The sequence below is a fragment of the Mobula hypostoma genome, chromosome 1 (genome assembly GCF_963921235.1).
Source record: "Mobula hypostoma chromosome 1, sMobHyp1.1, whole genome shotgun sequence".
In the NCBI taxonomy this organism is placed as follows: domain Eukaryota; kingdom Metazoa; phylum Chordata; class Chondrichthyes; order Myliobatiformes; family Myliobatidae; genus Mobula; species Mobula hypostoma.
In genome coordinates, this window is record NC_086097.1 from 104,156,775 (window position 1) to 104,175,255 (window position 18,481).

An 18,481-nucleotide genomic window follows, 5' to 3' on the forward strand; every position below is an offset into this window, starting at 1 on the left:
GATGGGAGATCCCCTGAGCGGATAAAGTCGGTGATGGTGTGAGAGACAATGGCCTGGTGCTCCTTAGTGGGGTCACGATCGAGGGCTAAGTAAGAGGAGGTAGCCGCAAGTTGTTGCTGTGCCTCGGCAAGGTAGAGGTCAGTGCGCCAGACTACAACAGCACCTCCCTTATCAACGGGTTTTATAGTAAGGTTAGGATTAGTGAGGAGGGAGTGGAGAGCAGAGCGTTGGAAGGCGTGAGGTTGGACTTGGAACAAGGTGTGGTGAAGTTGAGAAGGTTGATGTCCCGTCGGCAGTTGGGGATAAAAAGGTCCAGAGCAGGCAGGAGGCCAGAGCGGGGTGTCCATGAAGGGGAGGAGGGTTGAAGACGAGAGAAAGAGTGATTGGTGGGGGTGGGAGAGTCCTTGCCGAAGAAGTAGGCTTGAAGACGGAGCCGGCGGAAGAAGAGTTCAGCGTCATGGCGGACGCGGAACTTGCTGAGGTGTGGGTGAAGGGGGACAAAGGTTAAGGCCCTTACTGAGGACAGAGGGCTCTGCCTCAGAGAGTTGAAGGTTGGAGGGGATGGCACGGATGAGAGCTGGGATCGGGGGGGGAGGGGGGAGGGTTGTGACTTGAGGTCGGTGCTAGGCTTGCTGTTCGTCATCTGTATAAATGATTAGGGTGAGAATATAGAAGCCGTAGTTAGTAAGTTGGTGGCTGACATGAGAATAGGTGGTTTTGCAGACTGTGAAAATGTTTACACAATTTAGAGTAATCTTGATCAGCTGGGGAAGTGGGCCAACAAATGGCAAATTGAGTTTAATTCTGATAAGTACAAGATACTATATTTTGGCATGTATAATCCAGCTGGAATTTTACAGTGAATGGCAAGGCCCTGGTAAGTGTTTTAAAACGCAGGGACCTAAGAGTTACATGTAATTGGTTCCTTGAAAGTGGAATGGCTGATTGATAGGGTGGTGAGGAAGGCTTTTGGAATGCTAGATTTCGAAGTTCAAAGAGCATTTATTATGAAACTAAAGTATGTTTCTGTGACCATATACTATCTTGAGTTTTTTTTTGCAGTTGTTTATAGGAAAATAAATACAATAGAATTTAAGAAAAACTATAACAAAATCAAAGACTGGCCAACTACCAATGTGCAAAATAAGACAAACAGTGCAAATAATTAATCCAGTTTCCCTATTATTCCTGGGTTTCATCTCCTAAGTTAGAGAGAAAGGTTGAACAAGTTAGGTCTTTATTCTTTGGAGGGTAGAAGGTTGAGGGGGGACTCGATAGAGGTATTTAAAATTATGAGGGGGATAGATAGAGTTGACATGGATAGGCTTTTTCCATTGAGAGTGGGGAAGATTCAAACAAGAGGACATGGGTTGAGACTTAGAGGACAAAAGTTTAGGGGTAACATGAGGGGGAACTTCTTTACTCAGAGAGTGGTAGCTGTGTGGAATGAGCTTCCAGCAGAAGTGGTTGAGGCAGGTTCTATGTTGTCGTTTAAAGTTAAATTGGACAGATATATGGACAGGAAAGGAGTGGAGGGTTATGGGCTGCATGCAGGTTGGTGGGACTAGGATAGGGTAAGAGTTCAGCGCTGACTAGAAGGGCCGAGATGGCCTGTTTCCGTGCTGTAATTGTTATATGGTTATATGGTTAATAATAAATATATACTGAGAACATCCACGGTAGAATACTTGAAAGTGAGTCTTTAAGTTGTGGAGTTAATTCAGCTTTGAGGTGAGTGAAGTTATCCATGCTATTTCAGGTGTGTGGATAACTTCACTTCCTTATTGGGAGACTACAGTCAGTATGAATCAGAAATAACATCCTCTTGCCTGACAGTTAACACCAGTGCACCTCAAGGATGTTTGCTTAGCCCACTGCTTTACTCTCTCTACATCCAGGACTGTGTGACTTGGAAAAAGATCTAGCATTGGAAAAAGCTGCAAAAGATTGTAAACTCAGCCAGCTCCATCGTGGGCACTAGCCTCCCCACCATTGAGGATACCTTGAGAAGGTGATATCTCAAAAAAGCAGCATCCATTATTTAAGGACCCCCCTCTATCCATGACATGCCTTGATCTCATTACTACCATTATAGAAGAGGTACAGGAGCCTGAAGATGCACATTTAAAACATCTTAGGACAGCCTCTTATCTCCACCATCGTATTTCTAAACAGACAATGAGCCCATAAATACTGCCTCACTATTTTGTTGCTCTTTTTGCACTACTTATTTAATTTTTTAATATAGTTATTATCATTTATAGTGTATTTTATGTATTGCACTGTACTGTTGTTGCAAAACAACAAATTTCATGATTCTGAGCCTGATAGTTCAGTTGGGACATTGAGTATGGAAACTGGATTGTTATTTTGCATTTCTGAAGGTTGTTGGTGAGGCCACATTTGGAATATTGTTTAGTTTTGCTCACCCTGCTATATGGAAAATGCTATTAAACTGGCAATGGTTCACTTGAGATTCATAAAGATGTTGTCAAAACTTGGAGGAATGACGTAAGAAGAGAGGTTGAGTGGGTTTGGACCTTCTCTATGTTAAGATGAGAGAGGAGAAACTTAACAGGGCCCTGAAGGACAATTATTTTTCCACCAATCAGGTGGTCACTAAATGACTTGCTGGAGTCAGCTCTATAAAAACATTTAGCACGTACTTGAAAAGGATATATGGATAAGAAAGGTTCAGAGAGATGTGGGGCAAAAGAGAGGAGTTTTAAAGGTTCCAACAGAAGACATCGAGGGTTGGGGAAGAGTGATAGCAGTTGAAAAGTTAATTGGTTTACTCAAAGCATCCAACCACTCGAACCACTGTGGTGTGATATTTGAAGTTTGTGATGAATTAGCTCAGAAGGGAAGGCGTGCTGCAGTGATAGGGGATACAGTGGTTAGGGGAACAGACAGGAGGTTCTATGGATGAGCATGAGAAACATAAGGTTGTAATAGCAGGTGATTTTAACTTCCCAGGTATTGACTCGGACTCCTGCATAAAGAGGGCGAGATGGGATAGAGTTTGTCAGATGTGTTCAGTAAAGTTTCCTTATTCAATACATAAAACAGCACAGTACAGGCCCTTAGGCCCACAGTGTTGTGCCGACCCTCAAACCCTGCCTCCCATATAACCCCCCACCTTAAATTCCTCCATATACCTGTCTAGTAGTCTCTTAAATTTCACTAGTGTGTCTGCCTCCACCACAGACTCAGGCAGTGCATTCCACGCACCAACCACTCTCTGAGTAAAAAACCTTCCTCTAATATCCCCCTTGAACTTCCCACCCTTACCTTAAAGCCATGTCCTCTTGTATTGAGCAGTGGTGCCCTGGGGAAGAGGTGCTGGCTATCCACTCTATCTATTCCTCTTATTATCTTGTACACCTCTATTATGTCTCCTGTCATCCTCCTCCTCTCCAAAGAGTAAAGCCCTAGCTCTCTTAATCTCTGATCATAATCTATACTCTTTAAACCAGGCAGCATCCTGATAAATCTCCTCTGTACCCTTTCCAATGCTTCCACATCCTTCCTATAGTGAGGCGACTGGAACTGGACACAGTACTGCAAGTGTGGCCTAACCAGAGCTTCATAGAGCTGCATCTTGCGACTCTTAAACTCTACCCCTCGACTTATGAAAGCTAACACCCCATAAGCTTTCTTAACTACCCTATCTACCTGTGAGGCAACTTTCAGGGATCTGTGGACATGTACCCCCAGATCCTTCTGCTCCTCCACACTACCAAGTATCCTGCCATTTACTTTGTACTCTGCCTTGGAGTTTGTCCTTCCAAAAAAGCTCACTTCTCTGGGTTGAACTCCATCTGCCACTTCTCAGCCCATTTCAGTATCCTATCAATATGTCTCTGCAATCTTCGACAATCCTCTACACTATCTACAACACCATCAACCTTTGTGTCATCTGCAAACTTGCCAACCCACCTTTCTACCCCCACACCACTAGTCACAACCCTCCAATCCGAATGTTACTCCCTCCGTCACGACCCTCTGCCTTCTGCAGGCAAGCCAACTCTGAATCCACCTGGCCAAACTTCCCTGGATCCCATGCCTTCTGACTTTCTGAATAAGCCTACCGTGTGGAGCTTGTCAAATGCCTTACTAAAATCCATGTAGATCACATCCACTGCACTACCCTCATCTATATGCCTGGTCACCTCCTCAAAGAACTCTATCAGGCTTGTTAGACATGATCTGCCCTTCACAAAGCCATGCTGACTGTCCTTGATCAGACCATAGTTCTCTAAATGCCCATAGATCCTATCTCTTAAGAATCTTTTCCAACAGCTTTCCCACCACAGACATAAGGCTGACTGGTCTATAATTACCCAGACTATCCCTACTACCTTTTTTGAACAGGGGGACAACCTTCACCTTCCTCCAATCCTCCGGTACCATCCGTGGACAACGAGGACATAAAGATCCTAGCCAAAGGCTCAGCAATCTCTTCCCTCGCCGCGTGAGCAGCCTGGGGAATATTCCATCAGGCCCTGGGGACTTATCCGTCCTAATGCATTTTAATAACTCCAACACCCCCTCTCCCTTAATATCAATATGCTCCAGATCATCAACCTCACTCATATTGTCCTCGCCGTCATCAAGTTCCCTCTCATTGGTTAATACCGAAGAAAAGTATTCATTGAGGATCTCACTCACTTCCACAGCCTCCAGGCACATCTTCCCACCTTTATCTCTAATCGGTCCTACCTTCATTCCTGTCATCCTTTTGTTCTTCACATAAATGAAGAATGCCTCGGGGTTTTCCTTTACCCTACTCACCAAGACCTTCTCATGCCCCCTTTTTGCTCTTCTCTGCCCTTTCTTGCTTCCCTATATTCCTCAAAAGACCCATCTGATCCCTGTTTCCTAAACCTCATGCATGCTGCCGCCTTCCACCTGACTAGATTTTCCACCTCACTTGTCACCCATGGTTCCTTCACCCTACCATTCTTTATCTTCCTCACCAGGACAAATTTATCCCTAACATCCTGCAAGAGATCCCTAAACATCGACTACATGTCCATTGTGCATTTCCCTGCAAAAACATCATTCCAATTCACACCTGCAAGTTCTAGCCTTATAGCCTCATAATTTGCCCTTCCCCAATTAAAAACTTTCCTGTCCTTTCTGATTGTATCCTTTTCCATGGTAATGCTAAAGGCCAGGGAGCGGTGGTCACTGTCCCCCAGATGCTTAGCCACAGAGATCTGTGACCTGACCCGGTTCATTACCTAATACTAGATCTAGTATGGCATCCCCCTAGTTGGCCTGTCATTATACTGTGACAGGAATCTGTCCTGGACACACTTAACAAACTCTGCTTTATTTAGTGATAAATTTAGTGATAATTTTTCAAAACTCGTTAGATTCTGGACTAGTTCCTGAGGATTGGAGGGTGGCTAATGTAACCCCACTTTTTAAAAAAGGAGGGAGAGAGAAACCGGGGAATTATAGGCCGGTTAGCCTAACGTCGGTGGTGGGGAAACTGCTGGAGTCAGTTATCAAGGATGTGATAACAGCACATTTGGAAAGCGGTGAAATGATCGGACAAAGTCAGCATGGATTTGTGAAAGGAAAATCATGTCTGACGAATCTCATAGAATTTTTTGAGGATGTAACTAGTAGAGTGGATAGGGGAGAACCAGTGGATGTGGTATATTTGGATTTTCAAAAGGCTTTTGACAAGGTCCCACATAGGAGATTAGTGTGCAAACTTAAAGCACACGGTATTGGGGGTAAGGTATTGGTGTGGGTGGAGAATTGGTTAGCAGACAGGAAGCAAAGAGTGGGAATAAACGGGACCTTTTCAGAATGGCAGGCGGTGACTAGTGGGGTACCGCAAGGCTCAGTGCTGGGACCCCAGTTGTTTACAATATATATTAATGACTTGGATGAGGGAATTAAATGCAGCATCTCCAAGTTTGCGGATGACACGAAGCTGGGTGGCAGTGTTAGCAGTGAGGAGGATGCTAAGAGGATGCAGGGTGACTTGGATAGGTTGGGTGAGTGGGCAAACTCATGGCAGATGCAATTTAATGTGGATAAATGTGAAGTTATCCACTTTGGTGGCAAAAATAGGAAAACAGATTATTATCTGAATGGTGGCCGATTAGGAAAAGGGGAGGTGCAACGAGACCTGGGTGTCATTATACACCAGTCATTGAAAGTGGGCATGCAGGTACAGCAGGCGGTGAAAAAGGCGAACGGTATGCTGGCATTTATAGCGAGAGGATTCGAGTACAGGAGCAGGGAGGTACTACTGCAGTTGTACAAGGCCTTGGTGAGACCACACCTGGAGTATTGTGTGCAGTTTTGGTCCCCTAATCTGAGGAAAGACATCTTTGCCATAGAGGGAGTACAAAGAAGGTTCACCAGATTGATTCCTGGGATGGCAGGTCTTTCATATGAAGAAAGACTGGATGAACTGGGCTTGTACTCGTTGGAATTTAGAAGATTGAGGGGGGATCTGATTGAAACGTATAAGATCCTAAAGGGATTGGACAGGCTAGATGCAGGAAGATTGTTCCCGATGTTGGGGAGGTCTAGAACGAGGGGTCACAGTTTGAGGATAGAGGGGAAGCCTTTTAGGACCGAGGTTAGGAAAAACTTCTTCACACAGAGAGTGGTGAATCTGTGGAATTCTCTGCCACAGCAAACTGTTGAGGCCAGTTCATTAGCTATGTTTAAAAGGAAGTTAGATATGGCCCTTGTGGCTACAGGGGTCAGGGGGTATGGAGGGAAGGCTGGGTTCTGAGTTGGATGATCAGCCATGATCATAATAAATGGCGGTGCAGGCTCGAAGGGCCGAATGGCCTACTCCTGCACCTATTTTCTATGTTTCTATGTTTCTATGCTCCGTCTAAACTCTTGGAACTAATCAGGTGCCAATCAATATTAGGGAAGTTAAAGTCACCCATGATAACAACCCTGTTATTTTTGCACCTTTCCAAAATCTGCCTCCCAATCTGCTCGGTATCTCTGCTGCTACTAGGGGGCCTATAGAATACTCCCAATAGAGTAACTTCTCCCTTCCTGTTCCTGACTTCCACCCATACTGACTCAAAAGGGGATCCTGCTACATTACCCACCCTTTCTGTAGCTGTAATAGTATCCCTGGCCAGTAATGCCACCCCTCCTCTCCTTTTCCCCCTTCTCTATCCCTTTTAAAACACTGAAATCCAGGAATACAGGTTTCCCCCGCCATCCGAAGGTAGAGCGTTCCTATGAAACGGTTCGTAAGCGGAAATTTCGTAAAGCGAAGAAGCAATTACCATTTATTTATATGGGAAAATTTTGTGAGTGTTCGCAGACCCAAAAATAACCTACCAAATCATGCCAAATAACACATAAAACCTAAAATAACAGGAACATATAGTAAAAGCAGGAATGATATGATAAATACACAGCCTATATAAAGTAGAAATACTTTTACACAATCATTGCCGGCACAGATCCCCGTAGCGAAAATCTCACGCAAGCGCTGTCGGCAGAAAATCTCACGCAAGCGCTGTTGGCAAAAACACTGCGCAAGCGCTGTCCAGTAATCTTTAAACTATGAAGCTGCCAAATCATACCAAATAACATGTAAAAATACACAGCCTGTATAAAGTAGAAATAATGTACGTACAGTGTAGTATCACTTACGGGAATCGGGAAGACAGCGAGCACACTGATGATGGTGTGTTAGATTGAGTCGTCGGAGTTTGGGTGATGCAGTGGCCCCCCACCCTCCAGGCCGCTGAGCGATACATTGCCGCGAAGAATGCAGGGGTCCAGCGGTAGCCGAGAGGTACACAGCACATCTTTAAGAAAAAAGCCAAAACAAACATGCTAATTAATTAGATGCCGCCTGTAATTGTTGGCCCAGATCAGTGCCGATTTCCGATTGCGTCGTCTCTGATCTGGGCCGACAATTACGTGTTGGCGGCACCTAATTAATTAGCATGTTTATTTCAGCTTTTTTCTTAAAGATGTGATGTGTGCCTCCCGGCTACCTTTGCATTCTCCACGAATCGGTATCTGTTCGTGGCCTGGGGGTTGGGGTGGTGGGACACTGGGGTGTCATCTTGTCGCCTGTTTCCAGTAGAGCAGGCAGCTCATCTTCTTCTATCTCTGCCCGTCTCGATGTCAAAGGTCGAGGTTCGTCGTCTGCTGTGGCTGATGTGGAAGGCTTGCTTGATTGCTGAGCCTCGCGCATTTTTCTATCACACAGTTCTTTAATAAGGACTCAAACTATCCTGCAAATATCCCCTGAACTGACATACCCTTTCAAAATTAAAGTCGTACTTTATCATTACTCATTCGGTTTCACTTGTTATCCTTTTTTCTTCCAATTGCATCAGCTCTTCATCTGTCAATTCTTGGTGATGGGATGCCAAAACCTCTTCAACATCATGTTCATCAGCTTCCACAAGCCAAACTCACGTTGTCCTTACTTCGTTCACCATGATCAAAACGCTTAATTATGTCTAGTTTTACCGTAAGTAACACCCTTACGAGCTCTTTCAGGCTTTTCTGATACTATAGAACTCAACTTGCAAACAGCTGCTCACAGGCACGTGTTAAAGCAAAGCAGTTCCGAATCTGGGGGAGAGTGGCTGCTCGGAGCGCGCTGCCTTTTATCGCGCGCTGAATTTTTTTTCGTAACAGTGAAAACACCTTCTGAAAGCGAAAATAGGGTACTAATGTAGGTCTTTCGTAACAGTGAGGTTTCATAAAGCGAACGTTGGAAAAGTGGAGGACTCCTGTATTGAGACCTGGTGCCAGCCAGGTCTCTGTAATGGCCACTACATCATAATTTCATGTATGTATCCAAGCTCTCAGTTCATCACCTTTGTTCCTGATGCTGCTTGCATTGAAGTACATGCTCTTTAGCCCTTCTACCTTACTACCCTTTATTCTGATTCTTTTTCCTCAAAGTCTCTCTATCTGTTAGATCTGGCTTTATTCCATGCACTTCTTTCACTGCTCTATCGCTTCGGGTCCCACCCCCCTTGCAAATTAGTTTAAACCCTCCCAAACTATGCTAGCAAACCTACCTGCAGGGAGTTCAGGTGCAACCCATCCAATCTGTACAGGTCCCACCTTCCCCAGAAGAGATCCCAATGGTCCAAAAATCTAAAACCCTGCCCCCTGCACCAACTCCTCAGCCATGCATTCAACTGCCATCTCCTCCAATTCTTACCATCACTATCACGTAGCACTGGCAGCAATTCTGAGAACGCCACCCTTGAGGTCCTGTTCTTCAGCCTTCTGCCTAGTTCCCGAAACTCACACTTCAGGACCTCATCCCTCTTCCTGCCTATGTCGGTGGTACCAACATGTATCACGACTTCTGGTTGCTTTCCCTCTCATACCAGGATGTTGTGTACCCGGTCAGAGCCATCCTGGACCCTGGCACCCGGGAGGCAACAAACCATGCAGGTGTCCTTGTCACGTCCACAAAATCTCCTGTCTGCTCCCCTGACTATAGAGTCTCCAATGACGACAGCTCTCCTCTTCTCCGTCCCACCCTTCTGCACCACAGGGTCAGACTCAGTGCCAGAGGCCCTGCCACCGTGGCTGACACCTGGTCGGTCGTCCCCGCCAACAGTACCCAGGACAGTAAACTTATTATTCAAGGGAATGGCTATAGGGGTGCTCTGCACTACCTGTCTACTCACCTTTGCTTTCCCCCTTCTAACTGTCACCCAACAACCTGCTTCCGACAGCCTAGGTGTGACTACCTCCCTGTAGCTCTCATCTATGATTGCCTCATTCTCCCTTATGAGTCGAAGGTCATCCAGCTGCTGCTCCAGATTCCATAGAAACCATAGGAAAACTACAGCACAGAAATGGGCCTTTTGGCCCTTCTTGGCTGTGCCGAACCATTTTCTGCCTAGTCCCACTGACCTGCACACGGACCGTATCCCTCCCTGCACCTCCCATCCATGTATCTGTCCAATTCATTCTTAAATGTTAAAAAAGAACCCGCATTTACCACCTCTCCTGGCAGCTCATTCCACACTCCCGCCACTCTGTGTGAAGAAGCCCCCCCCCAATGTTCCCTTTAAACTTTTCCCCCTTCACCCTTGACCCATGTCCTCTTATTTTTTCCCCCCCTTGCCTCAGTGGAAAATGCTTGCTTGCATTCACTCTATCTATACCCATCATAATTTTATATACCTCTATCAAATCTCTCCTCATTCTTCTACGCTCCAGGGAATAAAGTCCTAACCTATTCAACCTTTCTCTGTAACTCAGTTTCTCAAGTACCTCTTGCAGACTGCATCAGGTTTTCCTCCAGGATTTCCCTGTATTTTGCTGCATTCGTTTTACCCTCTACCTTCACAAGCCTTCCAGGGACTGCTGCACTGAAGCATCCCCACAACATGATATAGCCATCACCATGCTTCATGGTAGGGATGATGTGTTTTTGATGATGTGCGGCATTTGGCTTACGCCAAAGACAGCATTAAACCTAATAGCCAAAAAAACTCAATTTTGGTTTCATCAGACCATACAGCTGCCTTCCACATGCCTTCTGGCAAACTCTAGCCAAGATTTCATGTGTGTTTTTACCCCCAAAAGTGGCTTTCTCTTTGTCACCTTTCCATAAAGCTGTGACTGATGAGGCACCTGGCAACAGTTGTTGTGTGCGCAGTCTCTCCCATCTTAGCCACTGAAGCTTGTAGCTCCTCCAAGAATGTCATGGGTCACATGGTGGCTTCCCTCAATAGTTCCCTCCTTGAATGGTCACTCAGTTTTTGAGGACGAACTGTTCTAGGCAGATTTACAGCTGTGCCATATTCTTTCGATTTCTTGATGATTGACTTAACTGTCCTCCAAGGAATATTCAGTGACTTGGAAATTTGCTTGTATCCATCTCCTGACTTGTGCTTTTCAATAACCTTTTCATGGAGTTGCTTGGAGTGTTCTAGTCTTCATGGTGTAGATTTGCCAGGATACTGACTCACCAGCAGTTGGACCTTCCAGATACAGGTGTATTTTTATGAAAGACAATTGAAACACCTTCCCTGTACACAGGTGATCTCCATTTAACTAATTATGAGACTTCTAAAACCAATTGGCTGCACCAGTGATGATTTGGTGTGTCATATTAAGGGGGAGAGTGGGTGGGTAAATACTTCTGCAATCAATTATTTTGTGTTTTATATTTGTAATTAATTTAGATCACTTTGTAGAGACCTGTTTTCACTTGGGCATGAAAGAGTCTTTTTTTGTCGATCAGTGTCAAAAAAAACAAATTAAGTCCACTGTGATTCAATGTTGTAAAACAAAATGTGAAAACATCCAAGTGGGGGGGGGGGAATACTTTTTATAGGCACTGTAACTCCCAGAAAATGATTATTGTGGTTCCTGATGGTCAATTATCCCAATGCCAAGACATGGTAGTAGAAGTTTCTGGTGGTGAAGTTTTAGACCCAATCATCACAAGGTCCTTCAGCAATGATCTAACTTCCAATAAAGTCAGCCATGGAGATGTTTCCTGCTGGTTGTGCAGTGTTCAGTTGGCAGGAATGTTTATTAAACACTGGCCCTCTTCACCCCCCCCGCCCCACCCCCCATGCGCCAGCCCTCTCCTCTCCTCCCCCAGCAATGCGCCCGTCCTCTCCTCCCCACCCCCCCACGCGCCTTTCCTCTCCTCCCCTCCTCCCCCCCCACTCCCCACATGCCGGTTCTCTCCTCTCCTCCCCATGCACCATGGCTCCCTCCCTCCTTGGTGATTAGTGATGCAGGAGGCTTTGTTATTGTGCTCGCTGTAAATTGAATCACATGTTTAAAAAGTTGAGGTAAAGTATTATTGTGACTTGACAGAAAGGCAGGGTAAGTACGATAGATCAGCGGTCCCCAACCACCGGGCCGCGGACCGGTACCGGGCAGCAGAGCATGCGCTACCGGGCTGCGAGCAAGCGATATGATTTGGTCAGCTGCACCTTTCCTCATTCCCTGTCACGGCCACTGATCAGCCATTACGCATGCGAGGTCATGACCCGCGCGTCATCCGTGTCAGGTGGGAAGGAGATCAACTCCTTGAGTTTGCAAATGATGACGGGCTGAAAAGTATGTTTGACATAACATCTCTGTCGGCATTTTGGATCAAAGTCAAGGCTAAATATCCTGAGATAGCCACGAAAGCACTGAAAATGTTGCTTTCATTTCCAACATTTTTCTGCGAAGCGGAGTTTTCTGCAGTGAATGCAACGAAAACTAAACTGCGGAATAGACTGGACATAAGGAACCCCCTTCGAGTATCGCTGTCTCCCATCACCCCTCGATAGGACCGTGTTGTCGCAGGGAAACAAGCCCAGGGCTCCCGCTGATTCAGCGATATTGGTGTGTTGCAATGATTTTATATATTCATACGGGGAAAATATGTGCTGTGCGTTTAATATCCAAATATTACTTAAAATGTTATGATGCTATTGACTTATAAATGACCCTATAACAATTGCAGCACGGAAACAGGCGTTCTCTGCCCTTCTAGTCCGTGCCGAATGCTATTCTCACCTAGTCCCACCGACCTGCACACAGCCCATAGCCTTCCATTCCTTTCCTGTCCATATACCTATCCAATTTTTCTTTAAATGATAATATCGAACCTGCCTCTACCACTTCTGCTGGAAGTTTGTTCAACACTTACTTCAAGCTCCCCTGTCCTCCCCTGATAATTGACTTATCACTGTATTCATGCAAGGAAAATATGTGCTCTGTGTTTAATATTAAATTCGTTAGATAAACCCTTTTAGAAACAAAATTGAGTGAAATTGAAACAAAACACTTATCGCCTATATTCCAGTAGTGATTAACACCCCCCCCCCCACGAACAGAATGGCCAAAAAGGATTTGCTGGGCGGGAGGGCGGGGTGGGAATCAGCAGGTCACGACGTGCATGCACACTGGTGCCCGTGCAAGGCTTCATGGCCATTGTAGTCTTTCTGGGTAAACAACGCATTTGACTGCTACTCTTGTCCGTTGGCAACTCTACCCCAACCCCCCCGGTCGGCCGATCAGCAAAAATATTGTCAATATTAAACTGGTCCGCAATGCAAAAAAGGTTGGGGACCCCTGCGATAGATTTTCACTTTCTGAACAGGAAAATCCACTTCAAAAGTATAACTGTAATTTGTATTTTAAAACTAAATTCATGTTGTCTGGTTTAAAAAAAACCTGAAGTTTTTCTGCTGGCTACTTTTATTCATGTTGAATTAATTCTTCGTTCTGATACAGCAGGGTAGGTAATATATTGTTTCCATGATATGTGGGAGCAGTTGGAGACCACAGTGAACCTTAGCAGTTACGGTTGTATTAAATGACTGCAGTGGCAAGGGGGGAAAGACTCAAAAAAAAAAAAAGCAAGCAAGCAGCTAATCCTGGAGTATTTTCTGTGTGTATTGGTAGATCAGGCTGCATCCAAGTCGAGAGAGTTCATGTTGCAGGTCAGTTCTAATACAAACTGAAAAGGCTGGTCTAGTATTAATGATATGTGAGCAACACACATCAAAGTTGCTGGTGAACGCAGCAGGCCAGGCAGCATCTCTAGGAAGAGGTACAGTCGACGTTTCAGGCCGAGACCCTTCGTCAGGACTAACTGAAGGAAGAGTTAGTAAGAGATTTGAAAGTGGGAGGGGGAGGGGAGGGGGAGATCCGAAATGATAGGAGAAGACAGGAGGGGCAGGGATGGAGCCAAGAGCTGGACAGGTGATTGGCAAAGGGGATATGAGAGGATCATGGGACAGGAGGCCCAGGGAGAAAGATGGGGGTGGGGAGGGAACAGAGGATGGGCAAGGGGTATAGTCAGAGGGACAGAGGGAGAAAAAGGAGAGTGAGAGAAAGAATGTGTGTATAAAAATAAATAATGGATGGGGTACGAGGGGGAGGTGAGGCATAATAGTCCAGATAGCTGTGAGAGTCAGTAGGCTTATAGTAGAGTGGTGGTCACTGCTGTGAAGCCTCTTCCGGTGATGCCTACACCGAAGAAGTTTAAATCCTCTCTTCGACAGGAGTTCAGTGAAACCATTTCTCACTGCTCCCCATCTGTAATTTCTTTGGCTCTTCAACTTTTCGACCACATTTTGACTCAGACTGGCTTCTCCTATCATTTCAGATCTCCCCCTCCCCCTCCCACTTTCAAATCTCTTACTAACTCTTCCTTCAGTTAGTCCTGACGAAGGGTCTCGGCCTGAAATGTCGACTTTACCTCTTCCTAGAGATGCTGCCTGGCCTGCTGCGTTCACCAGCAACTTTGATGTGTGTTGCTTGAATTTCCAGCATCTGCAGAATTCCTGTTGTTATTAATGATATATGTTGTATTTCATGGCATCAAGAAAATATTGTATTATAGTTATTAGTATCATTCTAAGTGAGTGGATTAAAGTGCCAGAAGATTTTTCAAAGGTATTTAGAGGCATGACAGTACTAGATAATGAAATGCAGACATTAACTGACCACTTGTTCATTTTCACAGTTGATGAAGAGGACAAAACATTGATAGTACGAAGAGATCTAAAAATCAGTCAGAGGAAGAATCATACTGGATTTGCAGTTTAAAAAAAAGGTGAGGAAAAGGATAACCATTGATCATTTTAATTTTAAGTTAATAGCATAATCTAAGACTGCTCCCAGAGCACAACAAGAAAAGAATGTAAGCTGATCCGAAAATCAGAATAAACTAGAGACTGGTCAATCTGAATAATCTTTCGTCAGTATCAGTGTGCTCTAGACTTCATTCCAGGTTGGTCCAACTATAGTTTTGAGGGGCCTGCGTACAGTTTTTGTTGCAATGTTTCCGGGGTTAGTAGTGGAAGCAGGCAGTTTGGTGCAGTTTGAGGCTTTTAGGATAGATGCATAAATATGAATTGAATGGATAGATATGGATGATGCAGAGGAGGAGTTCATTTAGTCCCAACTACCATAATATAAAATAAAATACCAGTACCAGACTGTTCCATGCGTGTTCCATTTAGAAAAACTATGCAGATAGCTAGTTTAAGGAGGACAATGTTCACAGGAGGAAGCCACTTAAAAGTTTGTGCAGATTAAACTTGACAATGCTAGGGGTTTGGTACGTTTATGTTGAGGGTGCTTAGAGTAATTTCTGTGGCCTAGCGCTGGCTAGGTCCCAAGGGTGCCAAACTTGCAAGTTGCAACCTTTTGCCAAAAACCCTAATATTATTTTCTTAATTATGAACTTTCAGTTCCTATTTTCACTGGACACTTGGTTCTCTGCTATTTTCTACCAGGTTTGTATCTTAATTGGAGATCCAACATAGAAACAGGTCACAAACAACAGGAATTCTGCAGATGCTGGAAATTCAAGCAACACACATCAAAGTTGCTGGTGAACGCAGCAGGCCAGGCAGCATCTCTAGGAAGAGATGCAGTCGACGTTTCAGGCCGAGACCCTTCGTCCTGACGAAGGGTCTCGGATAGAAACAGGTCATTTGGTCCACCAAGTCTCCACCAACTATCAAACAATCCTTTTTACATAAATCCTACCTTGACCCATTTTCTTCTGAGTGATGTATACAAAGCTTTTGTTTAATTCCTCTAATATTTCCTTTATTCATATTATAAGCTCTCTTCCCTGCATGGAAGCTAACTCTCGGTACAGGCATTTGTTAGTGAAATTCGTGTTCTTCAGTTCATCAACACAGCCTTCAGATATTTGAGAAAAAGTGTGTTTAATTGAGCCAAACAACCTAGAAAGGGTCCATCAGAGGATACCCAATCATCAACTGCCCATTTATATTGATCTTATACTTATCCCATTTGAAATCTAGCACGTGTCTATAGGCGGCAGTTATCCATGCCCTCTGGCCACCTCTGAGACATTGATCATCCATGACTGGTACTTGAGCAGTATTAACAAAGTTATCTCCACGAGTTCTGCAAGCCAGTGTTAGCTTCCTGAAACAACAGGGGTGGCCTTGAGGCCTAAATTACACTTGATCAGCTTAATGGCAGACCTTGTAGTTCATCGACCTGACACTGGCCATTTGAAACACATGTGCTATTCTGAGCTGCTCTTTTGAGACTTGATTCAATGTGAACAAAGGCATTCTATAGATGCATACATGAAAGCAATCAAGAACAGACTCGATAGGCTGAATGGCCTAATTCCGTTCCAATGTCTTGCGGTCTATGTCATAAGACTGCTTGCTTCACAATTTCAAACAAACTGCACATCCATTGTGGAGACCATTCTCCTCATTGAGCTACTTCAACAATGTTTATTATCTGGTGTTGGTGTGTTCTTGCTATTTCACATCTTTTCTTGTATACCCTCTTGCAGACAACTTCCTGGGACTTTACTGTAAGGTCAAAGTTAAGTTTATTGTCGCAAGCACGTATATGCACAGAAATAACATCGGGTTTATTATCACTGATATGCCATGAAATTTGTTTTTTTTGTGGCAGTAGTAGTGCAGACGTATTAAATGCTCTGTTACAAAATAAAGTTGCAAAAGATGAATAGCAAGGTGGTGTTCATGAGTTCATGGGCCATTCAAAAGACTGGACGAGGGAAAGAAATTGTGCTTAAAATATTGAGTGTGAGTCTTCAGTTTCCTGTACCTCCTCTCCAATGGTAGTAATCGAAAGAGGGCATGTCCCAGATGCTCAAAATCTTTAATGATGGATGCCTCTTTGGCATCTATTGGCAGGGAGGGTTGTTCCTGTGATGGAACTGGCCAAGCCTGGAACCCACAGCAGCCTCTTGCAGTCCTGTGCATTGGAGCCTCCATACTAAGCTTTGATACATATAATCAGTCAGAATGCTCTCCACCCTACTTCTTTAGAAACCTGCAGGAGTCTTTGGTGACATTATAAATCGCATCAATTTCCTAATGAAATAGAACCACTGACGTGCTGCCTCCATGATTCGATCAATATGATGGGCCCAGGATAGGTTCTCTGAGTTGATGAGGACCAGGAACTTGAAACTGCTCACCCTTAAAACCGTTGGCACCTCAGTGAGAACTGGTGTGTGTTCTCATAATTTCCCCTTCCTAAAGTCCACAATCAATTTCTTGGTATTGCTGAAAGTGAGTGTGGAGTTACTGTTGTGACCCCACTCAAATCAGCCAAACCATCTCTTTCTTGTATGCCTCCTTGTGGCCATCTGAAATTCTTCCTCCAGCAGCGGTGTCATCGGTGCATTTATAGATGGCATTTGAGCTATCCTAGCCACGCAGTCATGAGTGTAGAGATCAGAGACTGGGCTAAGTGTGCATCCTTGAGGTGCATTTGCAATTGTAAATGAGCAGATATTACTGATTGGCACTGATTGTGGTCTCATGATAAATAAGACAGGGATCCATTTGTGGAAGTTTATTAGTAATGCGAGGATAATGGTGTTGAACTCCCAAGCTGTAATTGATAAACATTAACTTAAAGTATGTTTTGCTGCTGTTCAGATGCTCCAAAGCAGAATGGAAAACCAGTAAGCTTGCATCTACTGTAGACCTGGTGTGGAGGTAGACAAATTGTAGCAGGCGACAGTCATTGAGGCAACCCAATCTGCTCTTCTTGGGTACTTGTATGATTGATGCTCTTTTGAAGCCCATGGGAACCTCCAATAACAGCAGTGAGAGATTGAAGGTATTCTTTAATGCTCCAGCCAGTTTGTTGGCACTGGTTTTTAGTACTCTGCCATGTATGCTAACGGAGCCTGATGCCTCTTGAAGGAAGTTCCAACGTCATCTCTGAGACGAATCATAGAGTAGGGAGGGTTGTTCCTGTGATGGAGCTGGCTGAGCCTGGAACCCACAGCAGCCTCTTGCAGTCCTGTGCCTTGATACGTATAATCAGTCAGAATGCTCTCCATCATACATCTTTAAAAATTTGCAAACCTTCGAGGTTACTTGCAGGTCGGCGAAGCTTGTATAAAAGGAGAGCTTCGTGGGCATTCAGACATTCTGGAGGCCCAGTCAGCGGAGGGAACAGATCACTGCGAAGTAAATAAAAGTACTCAAGGGGCAAGCAGGATGGCCATTGTTGGGAGTAGACCAGCGGTGAGAGTAGGAGCATCAGGCTTTGACGAGGAGAAGCCGAGGCCAAAGAAACCGGTTAGAAGGGTTAGTTTTTCCTTTCATTATTGCTGATTTGGTCTTGGTTGCCCATTGTACAGTGCAGGCAGGATGTCAGATATGGCAGTGGAATGCTCCTCCTGTAGGATGTGGGAATTCATGGAACCTGATAGTCTCCCTGATGACTACACCTGCGGGAAGTGCAGCCAACTCCAGCACATGGAAGACCACATGAAGGAGCTGGAGCTGGATGAGCTAAGGATCACCTAGGAGACAGATACGACTTTTGAGCAGGTGGTTACAGCCAATATTAGGAAAGTTAAAATCACCCAACGCAGCAACCCTATTATTATCACACCGTTCCAAAATCTGCCTCCCTCTTTGCTCTTTGATGTCTGTTACTATTGGAGGGTCTGAAAAAAAGCACCCAGTAGAGT

The 18,481-nt window shown here is 44.8% G+C and overlaps 1 protein-coding gene across 8 annotated transcripts in view; it reads left to right on the forward strand.

Moving 5' to 3' along the window:
- numb (NUMB endocytic adaptor protein) overlaps window positions 1-18,481 on the forward strand; it is a 285,368-nt gene that overhangs the window by 55,695 nt on the left and 211,192 nt on the right. For 4 of the 8 annotated variants that reach the window (XM_063054289.1, XM_063054273.1, XM_063054265.1 and 1 more), the window contains one exon: window positions 14,483-14,572. The exons of 2 other annotated variants lie outside the window; for them this stretch is intronic. The gene's annotated coding sequence lies outside the window, so the exon portion shown is untranslated. Of the gene's footprint in view, window positions 1-8,357; window positions 8,495-14,482; window positions 14,573-18,481 lie in introns of all 8 variants that reach the window. 2 more of the 8 variants (XM_063054296.1, XM_063054281.1) reach the window with 1 other exon arrangement.